The sequence below is a fragment of the Danio rerio genome, chromosome 23, assembly GCF_052040795.2.
Source record: "Danio rerio strain M-AB ecotype USA chromosome 23, GRCz13ab, whole genome shotgun sequence".
Classification (NCBI taxonomy): domain Eukaryota; kingdom Metazoa; phylum Chordata; class Actinopteri; order Cypriniformes; family Danionidae; genus Danio; species Danio rerio.
In genome coordinates, this window is record NC_141043.1 from 25,155,762 (window position 1) to 25,173,064 (window position 17,303).

General features: G+C 34.2%; 1 protein-coding gene and 1 long non-coding RNA gene across 9 annotated transcripts in view; one reads left to right on the forward strand and one right to left on the reverse strand.

The window, feature by feature from the left end:
• Window positions 1–5,797, reverse strand: part of phc2a (polyhomeotic homolog 2a (Drosophila)) — a 63,304-nt gene extending 57,507 nt beyond the window's left edge. For 2 of the 3 annotated variants that reach the window (XM_087305025.1, XM_087305024.1), the window contains exon 1: window positions 5,709–5,797. The gene's annotated coding sequence lies outside the window, so the exon portion shown is untranslated. 3 annotated transcript variants of the gene reach the window in all.
• Window positions 1–14,791, forward strand: part of LOC141380487 (uncharacterized) — a 73,126-nt gene extending 58,335 nt beyond the window's left edge. Inside the window, exons 4-7 of one of the 6 annotated variants that reach the window (XR_015523562.1) lie at window positions 3,766–3,876; window positions 4,496–4,644; window positions 14,511–14,560; window positions 14,657–14,791. This is a non-coding gene — a long non-coding RNA (uncharacterized LOC141380487). Of the gene's footprint in view, window positions 1–3,765; window positions 3,877–4,495; window positions 7,236–7,633; window positions 8,389–14,510; window positions 14,561–14,656 lie in introns of those variants that run through there. The other 5 variants (XR_015523561.1, XR_015523563.1, XR_015523564.1 and 2 more) reach the window with 5 other exon arrangements.
• The last annotated feature ends 2,512 nt before the right edge of the window (window positions 14,792–17,303 follow it).

Here is a 17,303-nt window from a genome sequence, read left to right on the forward strand (position 1 = left end):
GCTCAACCCTTTTAGACCATGCGCCACGGCGCAAAGTAGATTTTTCCATCCTTATATTAGCAAAAGTGGATTCTGACAGGCCCTAAATGCGTTTTGCGCCATCTGCTTTGCACTTTGCTCATAGATCGTCAAAATAGAGTCCTTAATTTTTTTGTTTTTTTTTACTAGCCTGTCTAAAATGCCACCCTAAAGCCTCAATTTCTTCCCCTGAGTGCATACTTTTGTGACATAATACCACTTTGACTATTGAGCTTAGACTATTAAGTCTAAGCAAGTGAAGTGCATGCTCAGTCTCAAATCTTAACTCGCCTGCACATGCAGTGGCCATTCCAAGTCCACAGAACCATAACTGCACATGTAATGAACATGAGTGCTTGAATTATGTATTCAGCTGATTCATTTTAACACTGATTGTTTCAGGACTTAAATAAGACTATAGTTTGTTTAGAAGAATATGCACAAATAATCATCTTTCTTATTCCGAAGGACACTTTCAACCCTTTATTATGATGGCCATGAGTATGTGCTTTTGCACCAGGTTGTTAAAGAAACTGAGCTATAGCCTCTGTCCTATTTCTTCAGAACTAATTTCCCCCTGGACTATTTTCTAGGGGCAGCGTGGTGGTGCAGTGGGTAGCACGTTGGCCTCACAGCAAGAAGGTCGCTGGTTCAAACCTTGGCTGGGTCTGTTGGCATTTCTGTGTAGAGTGTGCATGTTCTTCCCTTGTTCACGTAGGTTTCCTGTGGGTGCTCCAGTTTCCCCAACAATTTCTAAGACATGTGTTATAGGTGAATTGGGTAAGCTAAAGGTGAATGAGTGTGTATGGGTGTTTTCCAGTGATGGGTTGCTGCTGGAAGGGCATCTGCTGCGTAAAACATATGCTGGGTAAGTTGGCGGTTCAGTCTGCTGTGGCGACCCCAGATTAATAAAGGGACTAAGCTGAAAAGAAAATGAATGAACTATATTCTAGGTTGCATCATAACTTGAAACTCTTAAGTTATGTAAGCCGGTGACAATGACATCAATTAAACAAAATTAACTACTAGATAATGGAGGACACGCTGATTGAAACTGTGTTTTCATGTGTAACATGTTTTGTGAAAATGGAGATGGAACACAGAGAAATATGTTATGTAAACATACACAGTAAACAATTATTTGTAATGTTAAAGATAATATGTTGAGAAAAGAAAACAATGCTGCAGATTAAGGCAAGAGGAAAAATGCTGAGGCAAAAGCTTTCTGTACGTTTATTTCTCGTAGGACATACACATACGCATACACTTACATCACTTGTAGTTTTTACTGTGCTAGACTCCTAAACCTAAACTAGATTTGTTCCCAGGTCCTGCAGTGTGAACATAACAAAGAATTGGTACTTGCCAACAATTCTAGGAACTGGGAAAAAGCTTTAAAATATGAAGGCCCCTGTTGTCCTCACCCCAATGTGCCCTTTCAATGCAGATATGTCATGTTTGGAACTAACTGACAGTGACCGTATTTATGGCGCATTCAATATTTTTTTAAAGTCTGATCCCAAGTATACAAAAAGGAAACATTGACCTGGTGTTGCAATTTATTTCTTTTATCCATTTTTAACTACAGTACTTTGTTGAATTATTTAAGGGGAGGGTTTAGATCTGTAATCTAATAGTGAAAAATCATAAATGTTGTTGGTTTATGTTAGAATCAGGACTAACAAAAAATGTAGTTAATGTTTAAGTTTTAATGTTTAAAATTTGTTAATGTTTAAAAAGTTAATGTTTAAGAATTTGATCTCATGATACACTATGTGGTGCATTACGTGTACACTACAAAATGCTTTTTAGACCTCATTTAGGCCAGTATCTACTATTGTCCACTTGTGATCAGATTATTAAAAATAATATATTTTCAATAGAAGTAAACAGGACATAAAAATGAGTCATTCATCGAATCATTCACTCAACTGATTCATTAAAACACTTCATGATTCATTAAATAAAGTCAACTATGCAACTGTTTGCATCAAGCTCAGAAGGATCCTCTAACTTAATGTGTATCTATTTTAGGTAGTTAAACACAAATAATAAGAGTGTCATATTTTTATTTGTTTTAATTATTTAATTAGCATTTAACAATCAGACTAAACTCTTACATTTAAAAAAAATCTACTCTATGCTATAGCTGCTGACTTTCCTTTTCTGTGGGTTGTGAATATCACAAAATGTTTTCCTCTAGAATAAAAGAACATCATCAAATGCTTGTCTTTGCAAATATTGCTAGATTTAATAGTACTAATGAACTGAACTCAACTGAACTCAACGACTGAGAACAATCAGTTATTTCTGCTGATCCAGCACTCAGTTTGATAATTACTTTCAGCAGTTTTCCACTCTTGAACTAGGGCATCACAAGCAGATACACATTCCACAACTATTTCTCTGAGGACAAAAGTTGTCATTCTTCAGAAAAGACAGGAGAGAAGAGCTGGTTACATATCTAACCATCAGATAAGTATCAGAAACTGTCAGAAATGAAAGAGAGAGCGCTGACATGCGGTCTGTTTTGAGTTTGTGTTAATGGGAGAGTCACACGGGAGCGTCATCAGGCATGACAGAAGAATGTCATGGTGAGCGCTGGGTCTGCATCTCATCTTCACAAGAGCTCGGACAGAGCTGTATGAATACACCTCAGCTCATCTGTTACTGTTTCTCACCGCTTTCATCGCTGGAGATGGATCTCACCATTAGATGCCACATAACACATATTGCTGAGTCCCATATAGCTCATTAGAGATCAAGGGGTCGCTGCATGTGCTCAAACACAGGCCTCTTTCCTCAAAAGAACCATCACCAGCTTGTGATATATGGCCTTAAATGGGCCGCTGTCTGTAAAAGCGAAAGCAATTGCATTTAGTGCTCTACGGGCTGTGCCAGAGGGATTATCCCCTACTTAAGAAGCAAAATTGAAAAATTCATTTTCAATGGGACTTCATTTGATTATCCAAATTTACAAATAAAGTCAGAATACACGTTGTTGCTGCCTAATTTACCCAGAAAAAATCCTAATATAAACTTAAATGAAAAGAAAATAGTGACAAATATTTTCTTCAAAACTGTGACATTCATGTCATCACGACACTCAGAAAAGCTAAAATGTTTTCACCCCCCCTAGTGACTCGCTGCACATAAACCCCACCCTTTCAATCAATTTAAACAAATACAATGCCTGCAAAAAATAAAATCATTCAATCAATCGATGCATAAAAAATTTTTATTTTTAATTCTTAATATTTTTTGTGAATGATGGTTTTTATCAATTTAAAGTGTTTTTATTGAATGTTTACTTTTATTTAGTTATGTGATGCTAAAAGGTGGAATGTGGAATGTGTTCCAGGCTATATACATATCTATATACAATTCTGAATACATCCTAGGAGCTACGTTTTTTGCAGTTTTTGTTTTCACGAAATCCACCAGAGGCCGTTCATGCCTGCTGTTCTTGCGTAAATCCACCAGAGGACACTGTTGACTGACTGAATGACTGATTGATTGACTGACTCAACCTCCTCCTTCCCTAAACCCAACCAATAGTATTTTCGAAAGCACAGATTGACCCGGCCACCACCTTCTCTAATCCCAACGGACAATTTTCAAAAGCAATCCAGAAAAATCTTTGTCTGATTTTTACCATGTTTTCAGATTTTACCACATTCTCACCCTGTTATTCACTTGTTTATTTTATTTTTTGGATTTTGTTTTTGTCTTTGCTTTCTGGAACAGTTCCCCATCAGACAAGTTGTGGTCAATTACTCACTGCATCTCAAGTCCGCCGACATACATGGGGAGCTTACTGGACAAACTGGTTAGAAACGTAAAGCCGTCCGTATGGAGGTAAGCGGTCACCTGTTTAGCATTAAAAGAAACACCATCATACCGCCCGTAGCAATCGTTTTAAAGACGAAATGCAGCCATACTTACTTCTGGCTATATATTTGGTGATCTCCAGAAACGTATATAGGGCTAAGATTTTAGAATGAGCAGATGTTGGTTTTAAAAAGTGTTTGAGTGAAACTAAATTTTATAGATATAATATTCAGACAATATTGAGTTTTGACATTAAACAATTATTTAATTAAATAAAAAAAGAGAAAAAAATAACATACATGAATAATATCAATTATAATGTGCTAGTTTTGCCTATTAGTTTGCCTATTAGTGTTCTAATTTTGTTTTAATGAACTAAAATAATAGTTTACATTTGAGTATTGCTCTTACTCTTATGAGTTTTATCAATTATATTGTTGTACTCATTTTTGTTGTAGATACTTCGTAAAATCAAGTCAGTTTTTATGAACTACCTGAGTCCCATCTATAAGTACAAACAATAATTATTTAAAAGTTACAAAAACAAAGACTGCTACGAGATATTTGCAACATCCAACATTTTTTGAGATTGAAAATCTTACATGAGTGTGTTAATTTCAGTCTATCTCTTCCCTGTTGACTACAGGAGCCTCTTGGGCTACCAACGAGCCCCTCATTTCCTGGTGTTTAAAGAGGGACTAGAGTTGTGTCCCTCCTGTTTGATTGATTATTAGAGTGACCTGAGGGTGAGGGTGAACTACTCAAGCTCATTGTGAGGCCCATGACACAGGAAAGGCAAGTGTAAAACATGAGGGTCTTACCCCAATTACCGTACACAAGTGACCTGCCCATCGGCGGTTTAAGATCCACATGCTTAGCTTTATTCTTCTGTAACAACCTGATATAATAACTTAGTAGTCCACGAAATATGAAGTAATGCTCATCAACAGATTTGCCGTATCATAAAACTATCTGTTACAAAGCATATCACGTGTAAAAAAGCTGCTAAACAACTAACAATCACAAGCGTCCAGATGTTCAGTGTCAAATTCATAAGATGACACTAGCAGGATAACACACAAGCGTCGCCGCTCTTGGATTTGTTTACAGAGTGTCGGGTCAAACTAGCTTATTGCAAAAGTGTGCAGATGGTCTTGTCATTTGAGAGGCAATAGGTTAAATGAATTGTATCAGCACTAGCTGTCAGTCAGTCAGTCTTCTAGAGCAACATTCCCCTGTCCGGGAATGCATTGTCTCCATTTGGTCTTGCTGGAGGACTATAACCTTCTTGTGTACACGTGCACTAAGCAAACTCATTGATAATCCTTAAAACATCACAAATGATGTGTCACGTTTACATAAATCACTCACTCCAGTCATAAATCTTGTCACATTTTAAAAAGTTATTCACCTAATAATTAAAAAAAATAATATTGTGGTCAAATACAAACTCTTTTATCTTTCATTATATGGACACAACTACTTAATTATGAAAGCTTTAGAAAGGAAATGAGACTGTAAATGATGACAGAACATCCATTTTTGGCTGAAGGGAATGTCTTTAGTTCCTCAAACCCACCTGTGTCAATCTGTTCCCCTCTCTTTGATAATAGTAACTGTCCTGAAAGCGGTGCAGACATGTGGTGGAATTCTCCAAAGTAAACAGCTTTCATTGTGCCGAGACGGACATGCACAGGCATAAGCACATTTATGCACTCTATTGAACATACAGACCACACATGCTGTTGAAACCTCAAGAGACATAAGCAGGACTTCCTATTCAAGTGACACTCACAGTCACATATGAAGCCCTAAACAACAGCACATCTTAATAATAATAATAATTAAGCAGCACATACCCTCAACACAGGCGTTGTTGCAACTTCAACCGATGCTCCTGTCGTGATATCCTACACCATGTCTGAGGTCTGCTCTATCCGACAGGCACAGACTACACCAAGCAGAGGGGAGAAAAAAATACAGCATGAATTAGCATTCCTAAAGCAATCACGTGACACCAGTGGACCAATCAGGTCTCTCATAATCACTATGACCCACCTCTAGCTCCTCCCTATTCTTCTCTCTTGTTTCGCTCTCTCATAGAAAGCCTTTGACAGGGTTGTGATATGCATGTGGACTGTAGATGCACCAATTTTGCTAATAACACTTTAGTTTGATAACTGCCTGCTTACTAGCAAAATAATAGTTGAATTCTGGGTGTTTATTAGTACTTGTTAATGCCTTATTCTGCATGACCATATGTGAACCTGGATCCCCAAACCAGTCTTTAGTGTCAGTTAATGTTAATTGAGATTTATGCATCTGAAAGCTGAATAAGTAAGCTTTCTATTGATGACATGAGTTATGACATTATTTGGCCGAGATACAACTTTTTGAACATTTGGAATCTGATTTTAAAAAATCTAAATACTCAGACAGTTGTCTTAAAAGTTGTGCAGATTAAGTTCTCAGCAATGCACATTACTAATCAAAAATGAGAAATGATACATTTATGGTAGGAAATGTACAAATATTGTATGTACCTAATATTTAGATGATTTGTGGTTTAAAAAAATGAATATTAATTTTGACCCATGCAATGCAGTGCTTCCCACAGGTTTGAAATATACTTGCGGTGGTAGTCGGATTTAAACACATCCTTTACCCATGGCACATAAATGGTTAACTACATGTGACACAAAAAAATAAAGTGTTTTTTTTAACAATACTTTTATTTACTGTTATACACCATTTCTTCCATTTCAATGGGTTAAAGTTTTAAAAAGGCAGATGAAATAAAAAAGACATACCCTATTTCTTTTATTTGTATGCTATTAGGAGCAATCTGCACACTGAATATGCACACGGAACAATATGTATGCAAACTGATTGTATATATATATATATATATATATATATATATATATATATATATATGGATCCTACTTTATATTTAGTGGCCTTAATTACTGTATACTTTCATTAATTAAATCATTAAGTACAATAAACTTATTATGTACATACATGTTTCTAAAATGTACTAATACTAAAAAAATCTGATTGTAATTACATCTAAAGTTAATTTCTGTAATTATATTTATAATAACAGTATTGATCCATCTATTACCTTAACCAAACCTTAAACCTAAATATACCCCCAGACCTGTTGAGAGCAACAGAAGTGTTGTGCAATGTTCCAGTGCTCAGCATAAATAAGTACACCTCACAAATCTATCTTTTAAATTCATATTTTTAATAGCAAGCTATACAGTATTGTATTTGTGTATATTCTTTAGATTAGTCAGTACTGAAGCAAAATCTCGAGCTTATCTAACAAAATAACTCACAATAATGGTCTAAAAACAAGTACACTCAAATTTATATTTAGAAAAATATTAAATAAAAAAAATGAGTTGAAATTTTAAGGTTGTAATTTGTTTTGCGATATTTTGCTGGAATTTAATTGTATTATCTTTTCATTTCTAAAGATTTTTGGTGAATAAAATATTATTTTATTAAATATGTCTGTTTAATAATTTTTTGGAAAATATTTAAATACACCAAAATACATTGCCTATATTTACTGAGAAATGGAGAAAAATATTCATTTTTAAAATGGGGTGTACTCAATTATGCTGAACACTGTATATTTCTGATCTAAGTACACAGTATTTAAGGCCACTTAATGTAAAATGTGACTGCATAATCAATCTAATGGCATAGTATCACACAATGAGAATGTAAGCATGACACATTAATGCATGTTTTTGCTATAAACAGGCAGCTCACCCTATATAACAACAGCGTGCTAATGTCCTGACTGCATGCTTGCATTATCCTCCATCTTATTAAAGTCTCTGCGTCTCATTACTGCCGGTGGGGGGTTGAAGTCTACAACACACCTCTGTTGCGTGACCCTGACTTTTACGAGCCCACCTCAACAAAGAGAGTTAAACAGCAATCATCGCTAAAGTCTGCATTTTTGCCGGAGGGAGACTCAAAGATTGTGTTTTGGATTGTGGTATGAGGCTATAAAGTGGCTGGATGTGGAACAGGATGCTGAGATACTAAAAGCCGTTAAGTGATGGGCGGTGTAATAGTGCGGGACACACAGGTGCATACACCGCGTCCACATAATTAAACAGGTCAGAGGACAGCGGGGAGAATGAAGGGGGTGATTGTGCTATTTTCTGCTCTGATAATAAGTTCCTTATGCTTCTGTTATGTCTGTATGTGTGTGTGTGAGAGAAGATCGTTATCGGTAATGAGCCTGTACAGTTTATGCTTTAGAAAGAGCAGAGCTATTTAAATTAGAGAAATAATCTGTAACTCAATGAAAACAACATGTTTTTAAATGATCAGTTTTTATTTCTCATTTTATCTTAAAAATGTCGTATTTATTTGCATATTGCTTATGTATTAGTAATTTAAAAAGCACATATTAATTCCGTTTTCTGCATGTGCGTATTTTCTGCATTCCTTAATCCTGTCTTACCTGCTTAACTACTAACTTAAGATTAATAAACAGTAAATGAATTAGCTTATTGTTAATATTTCTTCCTCGTATGCTTTTATTTATGTAAAGATTAGTTGGCGGTGGTATTGACGCATGCTCAGGGCCTGTATGCGATATCTAGTGTATATATCTATGCCGAGTACTGATTCTGATGCTTTAAGCTTCATGTAACTTTGCCATTGCATAAAGCACATTTTCCCTCTAAGTATGAGATCTCGCCTTACCTAAGCAAATAAATCAGGGATGATGCATACATGTTATGTGCAAAAGCAGCAGAAAAAAATGGTAAGCAATATTACTAACAATGCAATTTGGAAACGTTGCTCATGTGTTGTAGCACCGCTGATGTATATCTCGGATGTGCACGTGCATCTTCCACTGCTTGTAAAGTTGTAAACAAACACTTGTGATCAGATTCATGAGATCGGCCAGATCAGAGAGTACCGATTGAGTCATAAAATGTGATTATCCGTCGATACTGATCACCAGCCGATCGATTGGAGATCCTTATTTTTATGCCAACATTTTATGTTTCCCAAATTCAGCCCTAAAATACTAATTATTGGGTTACAATGGCTTTTACATTGTTTGCATATACAGTTGAAACATTAAAGTAATCGTCATTTACTTAACCACTTTTATTCAGAAATCCTCATTATTTGCTGCCACATCTAACCACTAAAACTTTTATTTGCATGCAGGGTAGAGCGTTACAAGCTTTAAAAAAAAACATGCAGCTAGACTTCCTCTTATTCAGTGGACTACAAAGTGTATTGCTTTGGTAATTTACGTTATGTTCTTTGCAGATATTTTCCTATCAGCATGCTCAGGCGATCTGTATTAATGATTAGCTATAGTTTCCAATACAAATCATGAAGTAGACCACATACAGTATGGCTATAGATCTTTATAACAGTGCAGCAAAATACTCGCATAAAATGCAGACAATTTCAGCTGTCACTTATACAAATAATGTGTTTTATGTAAATAATATTCAAATGCTTAATTTTTAAATCAAAGTTCTGTATCTTTTTGTTTGAGTGTGAGTTTGTATTATTAATGCAATACACTGATGACTGAGAGATGATTGAAAAAAAAGAAATCCTCCTCAATAGCCTGATGTTTAATATTAGACACTCACATTTTAATGAGTATCAAATGTTTAGTAATTTAATAATTTAACTAAATAATGTACGGAAATTAAATGAGTTGCTGTGTTCGTCTTAAAATATTATAAATGCACTTTATTTTAATGTTTTCTTGTGTGTTTATCTAAGAAAATACTGGTTTCCTAGGTTATAGCATATATTTTTATGAGTAAAGTGTGTAGTTGAGGTTTAGGAGGAAGGTACTATTTAGAAACTATACAGTTTGTGGAACAGTTTTCTTAAAATGCTACCAACAATTCTTACATTTTTGTACAAATACGTAAGTGACTTTAGTATAGTGTTCATCTTTAAATATTACTAATAGTGTAAACCTACTTTTTACATTCACTGAATCGTTTGAAATCCATCCATCCATTCATCATCCTTATCTACAGTACATACCTGCATGTACATCAGTATCAAATGTATAGTACATCTATCAACTATTAAAAGCTAGCTAGCTATACTGAAAAATATGCAAGCCTTTTTCATGTTTTAAAATGCATCAATCAAACAGAACTGAGCTGAAATGCTAGTCGAACTGTGCTTGAGTGTTTCTGATTACCAGTAGCAAACGCTCAATCAAATTAAAGTGCCGCAGGATGAACACCTGATGTGTGACTGATTAGCATTAAGCTTGTCATAACAGTTTATTCTCATGTCACTGATGCAATCTTAGGAAACTAGTCTTTATACTTCCTATGAGGATTAAAGAGCTTTGGCTAAAGTGGCCTGGATACACTTTATCTGGGTAATATGAAAGGCGTTGGCGTACTTCAACACTGGTACAATCCTTTCTAAATAGTAAAAATAAGCATCTATCTCAATCTGGGACTGAAGAACAATTGGTCATTTTTATAGGAATTTAGGAGTGTTTCAGTATGTAGAACAATGAGGTGAACATAACATTAAGTATTATATGGGAATAACGGGTACATCCCATTTCAATTTCTAGACCAGAAAAGACTGACAAAGAATTAGCAAGCAAGGATCAATCACTCTTTATAAAGCTGTTGTCATGGGTGAAAAACAGCTCACCCCCACTCAGCGCTGTTGGTTATCAGTCGTAAAACGCCCCAGTGTCACTGTAATTGCCCCCATATATACGAGACGCCCACCTCTTTCCCATCCATCTCCCCTGTACTTTGGCTGTAAATCACTCAGGTCCTCTCAATGGGGGTGACTGCTGCCTGTCCATCCACACACACACATGCCGCACACATGCCACAAACTGCCTACTGCTCATTTCTCATCCCCGGATAGACAGACATTGACTTCTGTTATAACAGGACTTAACATATTTCCACAGTGTATATTTGTGGTTAAACTCAGTAAATCAAAATTGACTGTATTTTTTAATGTAATAGTGCAGTATTTGTTATAAATAGACCCACACAGAATCTGCGTGCACAGAAATTAGCAGATATCCCCAGATTTTTTAGCCCATCCTTGAGTCCATTCATTTACTTATGTAAATATATTTTAGTCAGTTTTTATTATAAATTTCATTAATAATACTGACTAATATGCTAATGTTTGTATGATTTATTTACAATACAGCTTTCAAAGTAACATTTTCTATCTTTCAGTGGATACCTGTATATTTATATGAGACTTGCTTTGCTTACCAAACAAGTGGATAAAATTAGATTAGCAGTGTACACCTTAAATAAAAGTATTTTATTTTATATATTTTTTTAATTTATTTATTACATTTTTCTAATTTTTAGTAACTATACTTTACTTTAGATATACTTTACTATGCTTTACTATACTAAGCTATATTTTTATATTTTAATGAAATATACTGTATAAATCTTTTTCAAAATTCTGCTCAGAAGTAGCTAAAAATGTCTGTAGATTCTGTCTGGCCCTGGTTATAAATAATGTATCAGTTCACATCAATTCATTTTAATCATGTGCCCTCATTATATTTTATCAAAAATCTTCCATCTTGCAACAACTTCTCTTTTCTGATGACGTGTTAACTGACGCAAGGGTGTAGCAATCTGTCAATCACACCCAGTAATGTTCTACCCTGTTTTGTTTTTCTCATGTAAGAAAAGCCATTTCATTTAGATATGTAAGAATAATAAAGAAAAAGAAATCGCAACTACTGATCTATTAATTATTATAAACAATACAGTAATACAGTGCTTTCAGATATCGATTGAATATTTTAACTTCCATTTTATAGTTTTTCTCAGTCGCTTTAGTGCATTTCTCAGATCAGAATTTAAATTTTGCAAAACGATGTGTGCAAATAGCAAAATACCATAGATTACTGCAAAAGCCAGTCTGTTCTTGTGTCATTGTGTGCATAAGTCAATATAACAGTGCACTCTGGATAGGCTGTTCTGATATAAATATGGCTATGTATTTCACTTGTTTTTTTGCTCTATGTACTGTAATTTGTTGGCAGATTATGTCATTGTGATACAGACAGAAAAAGGCAGCACTGCATAGAACAAAGAAAAACAAAACAAAAGTAGAAATGTGAACATACAGTAACATCTCTGTGAACATCTCCTCTGAGATGTAACAAACGATTAAATGTTATGGGGGGTGAGACTATTCAGACAGAGACCAAAATAATACATTTTGACAACATGACATAGGCAATTGATAGCAGAGAATTGCACATAATCATTTACGTAGATCTACAAAAGCATTTGCAACGTGTTCATAATGAGAAGCTGCTTTTGTGATGTGCACAAATGACACAATGATGTGAAGATTGAACAGGTAGTTCCACCAAAGGCGGTTCATTCATTCCGCTGTTGCGACCCCAGATTAATAAAGGTTCCAACGTGAAATGAAAAAGAATGAATGAATGAAATGGACCAAAGTGACTGAGAAAACTGTAATGCTAACTGACTTTGATTTGCAAGAACCAATTCCATTTCCCACAGCAGCACCACAAAAGTTCAGAGGTCATAATCAGCGTTTACATGACATCACACGCCATTATGTCAACATAATCCATTATGGAAAGCTTTCCTTCTGAAATATTAATGATGAGTAAGCTGCAAGAATATCTCTGAAGTATTAGCTCTTCTTCTCTCGAATAGCTTATATTTGATTCTTTAATACACATATGTCTGTATACAGTGTATTATTGGCTCACTGAGGAGAATTTACTTGTTGAAGCTGCTGAAATTGTGACACATTTTCCCCACAAAATTGACATTTTATCCTTTGTGTTGTAATGCTGCCATCTGATGGCAGGTAGCGGAAAGATCACATCTCACTAGGCCTACAGTACTAAAGCATGCTTTCAGTTTTCTCAAATAATACTATTCTTGTCTCTTAGACGGTCATTTAAAGCCATTAGTTCAATTTTTTTTAAGTTTTTTTTTATTATTATTTAAATATTATTCAAATGTCAAAATGTTATTATTACATAACTTATTTGTGTATAGATTCTTAAAAGAAAATATAAATTCTAATAAAGCGACGCAGTGGCACAGTGGGGAGCGCTGTCGTCTCACAGCAACGTGTTCATAATGAGAAGCTGCTTTTGTGATGTGCACAAATGGCACAATGATGTGAAGATTGAACAGGTAGTTCCACCAAAGGCGGTTCATTCATTCCGCTGTTGCGACCCCAGATTAATAAAGGTTCCAACGTGAAATGAAAAAGAATGAATGAATGAAATGGACCAAAGTGACTGAGAAAACTGTAATGCTAACTGACTTTGATTTGCAAGAACCAATTCCATTTCCCACAGCAGCACCACAAAAGTTCAGAGGTCATAATCAGCGTTTACATGACATCACACGCCATTATGTCAACATAATCCATTATGGAAAGCTTTCCTTCTGAAATATTAATGATGAGTAAGCTGCAAGAATATCTCTGAAGTATTAGCTCTTCTTCTCTCGAATAGCTTATATTTGATTCTTTAATACACATATGTCTGTATACAGTGTATTATTGGCTCACTGAGGAGAATTTACTTGTTGAAGCTGCTGAAATTGTGACACATTTTCCCCACAAAATTGACATTTTATCCTTTGTGTTGTAATGCTGCCATCTGATGGCAGGTAGCGGAAAGATCACATCTCACTAGGCCTACAGTACTAAAGCATGCTTTCAGTTTTCTCAAATAATACTATTCTTGTCTCTTAGACGGTCATTTAAAGCCATTAGTTCAATTTTTTTTAAGTTTTTTTTTATTATTATTTAAATATTATTCAAATGTCAAAATGTTATTATTACATAACTTATTTGTGTATAGATTCTTAAAAGAAAATATAAATTCTAATAAAGCGACGCAGTGGCACAGTGGGGAGCGCTGTCGTCTCACAGCAAGAAGGTTGCTGGGTTGAGCCCCGGTTGGGTCAGTTGGCATTTCTGCCTGGAGTTTGCATGTTCTCCCCGTTGTATGGGCTTCCTCCGGGTTTCTCCCATAATCCAAAGACATTCGCTTTAGGTGAATTGAATAAACTAAATTGGTCGTAGTGTATGAGTGTGTGTGAATAAGTGTTTTTCAGTGTTGGGTTGTGGCTGGAAGGGCATCCACTGCGTAATAACATATGCTGGATACGTTGACAGTTCATTCTGCAGTGGTGACCACTGATTAATAAAGGAACTAAGCTGTTCACATTAGGTTCATGTTAACTTGTTTTAATTACATTTTTTACCACAATTTTTTTCATGCTTATGAATGTTGTATTTATAAAATATTTGTTCAATATTTCTGTTTGTATTTTTCTGTATTGTTTATTTGGAATGTATATGGACATATAGTGAGCACTTTTAACCAAAGTGAGAAAATAAATATATTATTCAGCAACAATGCATTAAATTGATCTTATAGATTACACTAATTTCGAATTAATTTAAAAAATACATAAAATATTAAAATCAAATAAAATATTTTTGAACAGAAGTGTAAACAGTAAATTTGTTGTCATCAAATGCTGGTTTGATTGAATTGCATTGTACAGTAATAATCTGCAATGTGAGTCTGAATCATGATGTTGTCTTGGTAGTCATTGGCTGCTGATGTGGATATTTGCTCAGTCACTGGATGCGGCATCAGGTGATGAGGTTATTATGATGACATTATGTGCTATACAGTATTGTATGTGATTAATGAGACGTGGGCAGTGCATGGCTTGTGTTTTGTTTTGTGCAGGAGGAGCCGACAGCTGCTGCTCTTTTTCTGTCTTGCTCTTTTTCTCTGTCTTTCTCTTTCAGTCATCACAGACATGACCAAACCCAGCGAGACCACTAGCCTGGTCAGGCCAGCCGACAGCTGCAAACAGGTACAGTAAGTCTCATTTGCAGCATCTTAGTTGTATGATTTTTAAAGTTCATTTGGATATACCATATTTTACACTGTGCATGTTATGCATGTTTTGTGTGCTTAGTGTTAAGTGATGGTCATTCATGCATAATTATGGCAATACAGCTGACTGTAGGAAGTGTGTTAATTTGTAGACAATGCAGTACTTATTTGTACATTTATATTGTGTAACCATGTTACACTTTTACACTTGAATTAATACAGTAAACGTTTGCATTTATCAAATAGTACTTCAATGTAAACATACTTTAAATTTACTTTAAAGTGGTTTGCATATTACATGTATATTTTATATAAATTTGTACATGGTGAATACTAATGTGGCCTTTACATTTAAACTGTAAAGCTTTGGTACTTTATATTTTATTATTAGTTTTAGACACTTTTTAAAATTTTTATTTATGTTTTATTATTTTTAGTGCACAAAACTATAATAAAAATGTGAAATATTGTTGGAAATAATAATAAAAATCACCAGTAAACAGTTTTTAATGATACGTTGAATGTATTAAGTTATTTATAAATGTGTTTTTTAAAGTTTCATTTTATTTGAATGGTATATATTTTATATATAGTTTTAGTTTACTATAGTATAATACTGTAATTATACTTTTGTGAAACATTTTGGAAAATATTTGTTTGTTTTCCTAATAATTCTGAAGTGTTCATTTACATACTTTTTACATGTCCATAAAAATAACACCTTTTCTGGTTCAAAAGTATAAAAGCATTCAGAATATTTAGCATATAAAAAGCATCCACTTTACCTCATGTGTAGTTGTGGCGTTTTCAAGTAGGCAAAGGGGCTGATTTGGGCAGGGTTTCCCTTCTCATCTGTGTTGAGTGTGCTGAAGTGCTCTGGACGGAAGTGGTGCTCGAGCTTTAATCAGATTATTAGCTGGGACTGCATTTGCTTTGTTGTTCTCAAATGATACTTCCAGAGTCCTGTCCTTTGCCTTAATATTTCCATTCACTCTGCTTCAGGTCTGAAACATGATCATGATCAGTTGATGATCTCCTTTTTCTGTCTCAGATGATCTCAAATCACATGATCCAAACTCTTTCATGCATGTTTTCTAATGTGCAATCTGTGACACTGCAGTTTGTGGAACAAACTTATTCGACACGCGTCGCTATGCTGTGTAAGTCAGTCTGGAACAGAAAATTATGTAATAAAACATGCAGTCTATAAATCTTGCATTAAAATCTTAATCTTAACGTATTGAAAATTTTCCAAAAAGAACGTTAATGTTAAATGGTATTAATTCATTCTAAAATGTAGAATGACTTGCAGGCAAGTATCAAGATGTGAATAAAAAAAAAATGAATTGAAAGTGAAGTGTAAAATACAACTTATACAATACAAAACTGAGTAATAAATTAAAAACATAATACAAATTATATGCAATTGTAAATTAAATAACAGTTTTATTTAAGCAGGAGCTAACAGTGACAGGGATTTTTATTATTAATTAAATATAATGAAATATGGGACTACAAAATGTGTAGTTTTTTTAAATGAAATTTATACGTCATCTAAATAAATAATGAATACAAATAAATAAAGCTGAATAAATAAGCTTGCCATTGATGTTTTTTTTTAGGATAGGGTTGGACCGATACAATTTTTTTAAAAAATGTGGAATCCGAGGGTTCAGATCTATTGAAAAAAAAAAATAAATAAACTTTAAAGTTGCTCCTTAAGGTGCTTTGCAGTGCAGATTAATTTTCAAAATTTACAACATTTACAAACAAAATCTCTTGCAATATGATCTTTACTTAATATTGTAATGATTGTGCCATAAAACAAAAATGTAGCATTTTGATCCATACAATGTATGTATGTGTGCAGTGTCACATGTAAGTTATATAAAATGTGCCGTTGTAATAGGAAAATATTCTGTAAAGCACTTTGTAACTATTATTAATGTAAACAATAAGATAGGTTTAACATATTTTTATGAAAAAAGCATAAGAAATTATCCTTTTATATTGATGTATTAAAACTCAACTTTTAGGTCTGTTTTTATTTTGTGATATCTTTTATTACTGTGTTTTTTATTGTATTTTTTATTGTTTAATGTGCTTTGCTGTTTTTACTTTCTTGTAAGCGCTTTGGGTTTTAGAAAAGCACGTTATAAATAAAATATATTATTATTATTATTATTATTATTATTATTATTATTGATGTCATAATCAGCTGCTTACAATTTTACATCAAGTGTTTAATTAAAGGAGCATTTATGAACTATTCTTACCTTTACATTGACTCTTGAAGACTGTTGTTCTTTGTTTGACAGGAGTAGAGTGTAGCAACAGATAACCCAATTTGTCATCTGAATTTGGTCTGGCCATGATTTTGCAGGAGGCTGGCTGATATCTCATCAAAGGCTGGCTTCTGTTTTCCACTCCACTGTGATTTCTTTAGGGTAAAACCTCATAAAGCTGAACACATTCAGCAAGATAAACTAAAACC